Source organism: Calypte anna, chromosome 10 (assembly GCF_003957555.1).
Source record: "Calypte anna isolate BGI_N300 chromosome 10, bCalAnn1_v1.p, whole genome shotgun sequence".
In the NCBI taxonomy this organism is placed as follows: Eukaryota; Metazoa; Chordata; class Aves; order Apodiformes; family Trochilidae; genus Calypte; species Calypte anna.
In genome coordinates, this window is record NC_044256.1 from 18,825,817 (window position 1) to 18,834,328 (window position 8,512).

The following is an 8,512-nucleotide window of genomic DNA, read 5'->3' on the forward strand; positions in this document are numbered from 1 at the left end:
CGCCGCCGCCGCCCCGCGCTGCGCCGCCGCCGCCGACCGCGACGACTCGCCCAGAGCCGCCATGGGGGGAAGGGGCAGGGACGGGAAGCGGAGGGGAGGGAGGGGAAGGGAAGGGAAAGGGGGCGATCCGCCTCTCCCGGCCCTGCCCCTCGGCACAGGCGCCGTGTGCGGCCCCCGCCGCTGATGGCCCCGCCCGCCGCTGAGGTGTTGGGTCCGCCGACGAGCGGACCCCGGCGCGGATGAAGGGAGGGAGAGGACAACCCCGACAACCCCTCGACAACCTCCTCTCAACCCCTTCGGCAATCCCCCGTCAACCTCTCTGACAAACCCTCTGACAAAACCCTGACAATCCCCCGTCAGCCCCCCTGAAGCCCCCCCCGGGCCCCTCGGCTCCCTGGCGGCTCCCGCCCGGGATGGGGATGGAGCTCCTGGGTGTGCCCTCGGGACAGGGACCGGATCCCAAAGCACCGCCCTGGAGCTGGACCACGAATCGGGGAGCGGCACTTTGAGCAAGCTGCCCAGAGAGGGGACAGGGATCTCAGGGATCTCAGCATCCCCCCCTGAGACCCCAGAACCCCCGCTCAGCTGCCCAGACCCAGAGGCTGGGAGAGGAGCCCCAGAGAGTGCTCGGAGCCAGCACTGGGGATAGTGACCCCAGGCATAACAGGACCCGAACTCAGGAGCTGGGACTGGTACTCCAGCCCAGTCCTTCAGTGGGAAGGCACTGGGAGACTGGTGTCCTAACCTAAGACAGGTCCCCGGTGCCCATGGCTGGTGCCAGAGGTCCATTTCCCATCCCTCCATCCCTGGTGCTGATGCGTTCGTGCAGCACACGCTCTGGTGCCAGGGGATAGAGCAAAAGCCCAGGCAGCTCTTGTGCTTTTCCCACCTTGTTAATTAAGCTGACCAGAAATAGGTCAGTCCACATCCAGGGGGCTGTAATGACTGCTGGGCAGAGTGGGGACATTAACTGTACTGCGTGAGGATTTCTTTTTTCTTTCTCCACACTGGCTCTCCGCATGAGTTTCATCCACAGAGCTCTACAACTTCAAACACTGCAGCCCCAAACCCTTGACATTTTACAGGAGGAAAAAAAAACAACAACCCTTCAGTACTTCTTAAGAGAAGAAACGTACGTAGTGCAACCCACTGACCTTCTGCTTATCATTGTGGCTGCTTCAATTTCCTACCAGCTTTTGCATTTCCAGTTGCCAGGCTTTCCCATTTAAAAATGTATTTATATTGTGGTGTCACCCACAACGAGCTGAGAAGAAGAAAGTCTTGGCATAACAGCAGCTGCTCTTGGGCAAGAACCATTGCGAAAGAGGATGCTGTCCCAAATTAATATTCCCCATTACATCACAGAGCCATACATGACAGATTTTTATGATCTTTGCTCAGGAAGTAACTGTCCCAGTTCTGGGAACTAGCAGGTAACATCACAATTTGGTTATCTAACGAACTATGTCTTGACAAAAAAGCTTTTGTGTGGTTTTTATTGCTCTTGTGATGGTGCAAGTCCTCAAACAGAGGTCAGTACTGATGAACTCTTGTGATGGCAGGAGCAATGGGTAACACAAGGGAAGTTTCACCACAATTTATGGTACTGAACAAAAAAAAAAAATTAAATAGAAACTGGAGAAGAAATAAAAGCAACCAACAGGAAAGAAGAGAAGCTCGTCTCCTTTTGGATGCCCAGACAGGACACAAAAGTGTTGAGATGTATGTTTGTGAGAAGAGGAAGGGAAGAACTAAATGGTGAAAGAGAAGGAAAGGAAGAAAAGTCCAAACTGGAACAGACAGGAAGGGGGGAAAGCCAGGGGAGGACAGGAGCACCACTGCTTGACAAAAGCCCCCTGGAAGGCATTTTGCCCAGGCTGCAAGCCTTCAAGAGCTGCAAAACACCAGGGAAAGGTTACAAATGCAGCACTAGCTCATGTGCAGTGAATGTTAAGAGCTTTCCAACAGCTCCATGCCTGCTACCACCCAAAAGGGCTCCTCAAAAGCTGACCAACCATCCCTGCACAAGGCACTGGGCAGACCTAGGGCTGTACCCCACATTTGCTCCCACAGCACCAGCACAAAGTTCTGGGACCCTCCTCCCACCATCCACTTCAGCTCACCTTACTAAAATAATTCCTTTTCTGCAATAGTGTCCTCTCCATCTATTCCATGTGAGGAAATCCCACCCAAACCACTGCTGTAATTCCCTTCTGCTTCCCAGCCATTGCAATGCTCTGTTATTCCTAACCAGTGGTGCTCCCATCCCTTTCTGTGCAGCCTGGGGTTGTCTGTGCCCCCCTGGACACGTGGATCTTTTACTCAGTTTGACAAAGTCCCTTTTAAAGCAGTTTCTCCCCTCAAGCCTGACTGTCAAGTCCTGAAATACAGGGCCCTGACAGACATTCAAGCTAAAACAAAAAAAAAGTAAGGCCACTCCTTTCCAAAGGAGAAACATGTGGCAAGTTCGTGAGCAGGAACAGGATTACTCTCGGCGTGCTCCAAATCAGCAATAAAAATCTCCTGATTCAAGGGAAAGCCACTGTGGCCTATGAATTACAGGAAAAGGCAGAGCTAGCGTGGTTAAAAGGCAATAAAAAAAGAGAAGGTTTGGGGCTGAGGAGCTGTCAGTTGGCTTCTTCCCATAAAAAAAAGGAGTTAGTCATCAGAATTGAAACCTTCATGCGACTCGAGCACACATGGAAACGATGAAGAGGAGCAGCACTCTCCCCAGTTAGCTCTCAGCTCCCTCGAGCTCTCATTTGGCACATTCCCACCTCCCTGAGCCTCCCATGAGTAATTATGGTCCTGGACCTTGCTGTGGGCAGGGGGTGAGGAAAGAGAGCCTGGGGAAGGGGCAGGAGACGGAGGTTTCTTGGTGCCAGGATTTCAACTGGAGAGGAGGCAGGTTCAGAGATCACAGCACTGGCTGTAAGGCTGGGATGACCTGGGGGGAGCATCTGGGAATGCTGTGATGGTCACACAATCTCCCCAAGCACATCAAAGGGCTTCAACTTGATTTTATTTATTATGTCAAAGTCACGTTCACATGTACTAAGTGGGCAAGGACCCCTTTTCCTGCTCCTGTCCCCTCCCTTCTCCTTGCATAGAGCAGCTGCTGGTTCCATTAGAGGAAAAAGAAAAAAGAGTGGAAAAAGGGCAAATTAAGGGAAAAATTGAAGAGCACAGCTTAATGCTTCCATCTGAATTATAACCCTGCCCTCACCTGCCTCAAGGATGTTTTTAATTTGGTTGGCAGAGAAAGGGCATACTGCATAATCACATTTAAGTGCCTTCCCCTGTTAATATTGCTCCTAGTCTCAATAAATGGTTGACACTATGTGTTAAAGCTACTGTACAGTAAAAGCCATGGCATTTTTCTCATAGAACACTGTAGAGAAGCATAAACAAACTTTTATGCAGCATATTTTCTATCAGATGCAGGATTGCTTGAGGAAATACTGAGGGCTTTCTGAAATCTGAAGAGGATACACATTGTGTGTGCCCCATCTCTGTGCTCCCTGCCCACTCAGCCCAAGGAGATCAGCACCCAGGGCAGTCAGCAAGAGCCCACTTGACCAGCCCACAAAGTTTAGATTGATAATCAGATTAACAAACCTCTAATCTTAGCTTGAAACGATGGAAAAGCCAAGTCCTTGAAGCAGTGAGCTGCTTTGTCTGCAGATATCATGTATATTTTGGAATAAAGAAGCCTTATAGCAAAAGAAAAAAAGTTTCTTCCATGCAGGGGACTCTGCCCTGTAGAAAAAAAATGGGATTATCTTGCATTGCAACCACTTCTTTTACCCATCACTTCTAATCTCCAGTTCTTCCACAGCAGTGAGCCCACTCTCATACTTACAGGATGTGCCTTCTACATTACATATATCTTTTAGCATCTTTTAAAACCAGTTAAAGAAGTGAACCACTTCCAACAACTTTAATTATGAATGTTCCAGTACTTAAACCAGTACTTTAAAAAATACCCAGGCACTGGAAAATGGGCATACTTTGTATATTCAAGGTAACAGACTCAGGGTGGAAAAAATCTAGCTGGGCAACCAGCAGCATTTGTCTCTGTAACAGTATTTCCAGCACTGTTGCATTTTCCCAAATGATGCAGAAACTCCTTCCCTAGCTCCAGAACCCACTTTTTTTATTTTTATTTTTTAATTATTTTTATTTTTTTTCCTCCCCATCCTCTCCTGGTCTTGCCACAGGACCAGTCCCAACCTTTTGTCTCAGCTGAATCACTCAGGATGCCCTGCTCAAGGCATAAAAATATCAGCACTTGCTCCTTGCTGGGAAGCCAGGCCAACATTGCCATCCTCTGGCCCAGTCCTGCAGTGCAGCAGCCACTTTTCCAGCCAGGAACTGGGTTTGGGATTTCAGGGGAGGTGGAAAGGGAAAGGAAAAGCATCCCTGCTCCCCACACAGCCCCACAGTTTCCCCCTCATTTTCATCTCCTGGGTGGTGCATCAATGCCTTCCAGCTTTGATCAGGGAGGGTGATGGATTCTTAACATGCAAAGTCTAGAAAGGGGAATTAAAAAAGCAAAGCATGGAATGCAATATCCCTGAGAAGCAGTCAGCTCAATTTCCAGGGAATGTTACCCTCCTGCTCTGTGACAAAGTGACACTTTAGGACCCAGGGTTGGGTTTGAAAGTTGCATCTTGCAGCCCCTCCTAACAGAGCTTCCCATTTTAATGCACACAACAGAGCAGCAGAACTAGATTGGAAAGCCAGTTATTTCAGACTATCCAATTTCCTTCCATCCTCTTTAAATAGAATTTTTAAACTTTTCCTTGCCCTCCCTACTTTAATGTTACCCACAGTATCAGCTCTGAAACCAGGGTAGAACCTCGATTAGCCAACTATGGCAGACCCAGAGGAATTAAATCATTAATTTATCAGTGGTTATCTTGCTCTGTGCCTTTTAGCAGGATCCACTTCAAAACACAAATTAGCACAGGGGAAAAAAAAAAAAAAAACAAAACCCAAACCAAACCCCAGACATCAGAGCAGCAGCTGCACACCCTGCCAGCCCCTACAACAAAAAATCCCAATGAAAATGAATATATTCCCCATCAAAACTCAGCTGAGGGGTTTCCAGTGCAGCCATTGGTTGCTTCATAAACACTGATGGAAGTTTTTGAAGCTGCTGGCTCTGGAGCTGGGAATATGGGCAGGGTGTGTGTCAGCTTTGGAACAGCTGCCTTGGAAGCTCACAGAAAATCAGCTACAATGGTGCAATGGGGCCAGGACACCACCCAGCCAGCAACCCTATGCTTTTCCTTTGTGGTTGCAGAGCTGTTCCAAAAGCCAAGTTTTTCATTCCAAATGGAGTGCAGACTGAAAAAAACAAAAACCAACCAAAAAAACCCAACTCATAAAAAAAAAAACCTAGAAAAAACAACCCCAAACCCCAGAGTCTTCAACCCATCCACATCCAGACAGGCTTTTTCTGCAGCTGGAAATTAAATAGCTTCAGTGATAAAAACACACTGCCCTCCACTCCTGACTAACCTGATCTCTTGAAAAGGTGTCACTTGCAGCCTGTCCAAGAGCAAAAATGGTCCAAAGGGTGGATGTGATACAGGGCTGTGTGCTGATGTGAAGCCAGGCTTGAAAAAACTCAACTGTGAGAGATGGGAACTGCCTGGCTGAGCACAGGAGGGGTGAAGGACAGATCAGGATACAACCATTAACTGCAGTGCAGCTGGGCAGGAGGCTGCCAGGCTGGATCCTTCTTCAGGGAGCTCTGGGAATGCTAATCCTCTCCTTAGGAGCCTTCCTAGGAAGGGGAAAAAAAGAAAGAAACAAACAGAAAACCCAAGAAGAAAAAACCCAATGCAAACCACTGAGTATCAGCACAGTGCAAGCATGAAACCAAGCAGGGCAGAGAGCAACTGCAGAACCTAATTCCTTGAGTTTTGAGTCAAAATGCTTCAGAACCACATAAAACTCACAGTAGGTTCCAAGTTTTAGTACTGACATTTCAGACCTGCATGCAGGCTCTGCTGGGAGAGCAGTCCCTTGCAGATCTGGGTGCAAATATAATTTTCATTCACATGGATCTCTGAATAGCAGACAGATAATTCCAGGACACCTTGGAACAGCTCTGCTGAGAGGTTCCCTGTTTGCCCTTACTCCCCACAGTCCATTTTCTGTTGCTCATTATTACAAATTTCTGGTGTAAGAAACATACTTTTTTTAAAGACAACCAAGTATGCAATGCAATCTAACTCTTAAAAAGCTTCCCATCATTTCACAGTGCTTCTGAGAGGCAAAAATAAAGCCAAATCAATTTTATGAGGGTGACACCATGTTTTGTTTGGGTTTAATTCCAGGGCTCAGTATCTCCTGATGAATACTTAAGAAAACTATGCAGGAACTGGACCTCATCTGCAACTTAAGGAAAATGAAAGACTGTTCCTCCAGCATGTAAATCATCTGAAAGGTAAAGCAAAATACTTAGCTGTATTTTTCAAGCAACTAACAATTTCAGGATATTTTTAGGCCTCTGAACACTTGCTTGACTTGGGATAAGTAACATTATGTAGCAGTTTAATCACACTGTATGAACTCTACACTTGTTAGCTACCTGCTTCCAGCTAAAGATGTTTCAGAACATCTGCATCAGTAGGGTCAGAGGCTTCTTGCATAACTGCTGTAAGTAGGGAGAAAAAAGAAAATCTCCTGAAGGCTTTTTAATATGAACTTTCATAATTCAAGTTCTTGGGAATTCATACCAAAGCAGGAGCAATGGATTCATTAAATACTTCCCTTTCACCTAATGTCACCTGCATGCTTTACTCTTAATCTATAGATCACAAAGCAACCACCTTTCCATACTTCTTTGTGGTCAAGGGAGAGCTTTCCATCTGAAGTCAGAGGAAAAACCCTTCCCCTCTGCTTGCACAGCTCATGAGCCAAAAGAGAAGTTTTACAGACTGAGGTTCTTCCTCCCACGCTGCTCAATAGCTTAGAAGTGTCTGATAAAAAGGAAAAAAAAAAAGGGATTTGATGATTAAAATTAAAAAAAAATAACAAATAATGAGAGAGAAGGTTGAAGTTTCCAGAAAGCTGTAAATCACTTGATCCTCCCTGGATATGTCTTACTAAATCTAAGAATTGGGCAAAAATCCATAGCCCCAGTCCTAGCCAGGAGCAAGTCTTGAGACAGAGACAGATCAGCATCTGCTCTGTTCAGACCTGCTTTTTTATTTCTTTTAACATTTTACTGAATTAAATCAGCCCTCCTTACCCTTTTATCAACACAAGGAATTCTGCTTCTTTACAAACAACCTCCCCCAGTTGTTTTTCTGAAGACAACACCTCAGTCTGTTGCCTATTTCCCCAACACAAGAGGAAAATGTTCCCTTAGGCATGAGTAAGACAACAATTTACTCTTCTTTACTGATGAAGAATCTTCAGATCTTGAAAATATCCTCCTCCCACTTCCATTATTTTTTTCCTTATTAAAAAACAAACCCTGAAGTTACATACAGGGGTCCATCTTGCAACAAAGGAAATTTAAGTTTACACACAGAAGCCTAGAAATGAAAAGTAGTTTCCCTAGGAACATTAGGATTCTCCTCACCTCATCTAGCCCATGCTTCATGGGTCTAAAGCAAAAGGTTCTCTGCCTTTCCATTTTACTAGCTGGCAACTTTAAAACTCATTAGCAACATGTTCCTGATGCATTTAGAGTCAAGAGAAAGCAGATACTGCTCATCAGTTTATCTACATACACACAGTGTATGCCAATTGGGCATTCATATCTACTGATAAACACAGATATTCCAGGTGCTAAGTATTTAAAGTGTTCAAGCAGCCCTAAGCTGGGCTAATGAAACAGGGATGCAGTCTTTAATGCCTCAGTCACAGGGATGCATGTCATACACTGACAGTTACTTCACTCCTCATCAAGGACAGCCTGGATTTTACTTGTCTTGTTGTATTTTGTCCTGGAGAGATCAAGGGGATGGAATATTTGGAAAGCTCCATTGCCATGCCCAGCTCTACCTTTAGTTTCTATCCACAGTGCTGGGTACAAGGAAAAAGATCTCAGAGGGATGCAGACTCCTTCCAGTCCCTCACTTGCCAGCTGGACACATTTGCTAGCCAGAACCTCTTTGTCAGCACAAACAACCCTCAGGCAGCAGCAGGTTAAGAACAAACCTCAGCCCTAGCTGGGATTTTAGGACAGCAACCCAGCCAAGCTGTCAGCTCCCACCCCAAGCCACGTTCCTAACAAAGAAGAGTAGTTACAAAGTGAGTTCTTAGGGTGTAACCTTGGTGCTGTGTTACTAAAGCTACCCACCAGAAGTTTGCAGCTTCCCTTTTCCCACTAAATACCTGGCAGTGCTTGGGGTGACCATGCCTGGGTGTCCCCTCCTACTCAAATCATGTTTGCCTGCAGTAATTAGCAAAAAAACCCCCTCCCTGCTTCATCACATTGTTGCACATATTCTTGATTTAGATTCAAATAGAGCTGGAGTGCTGAACA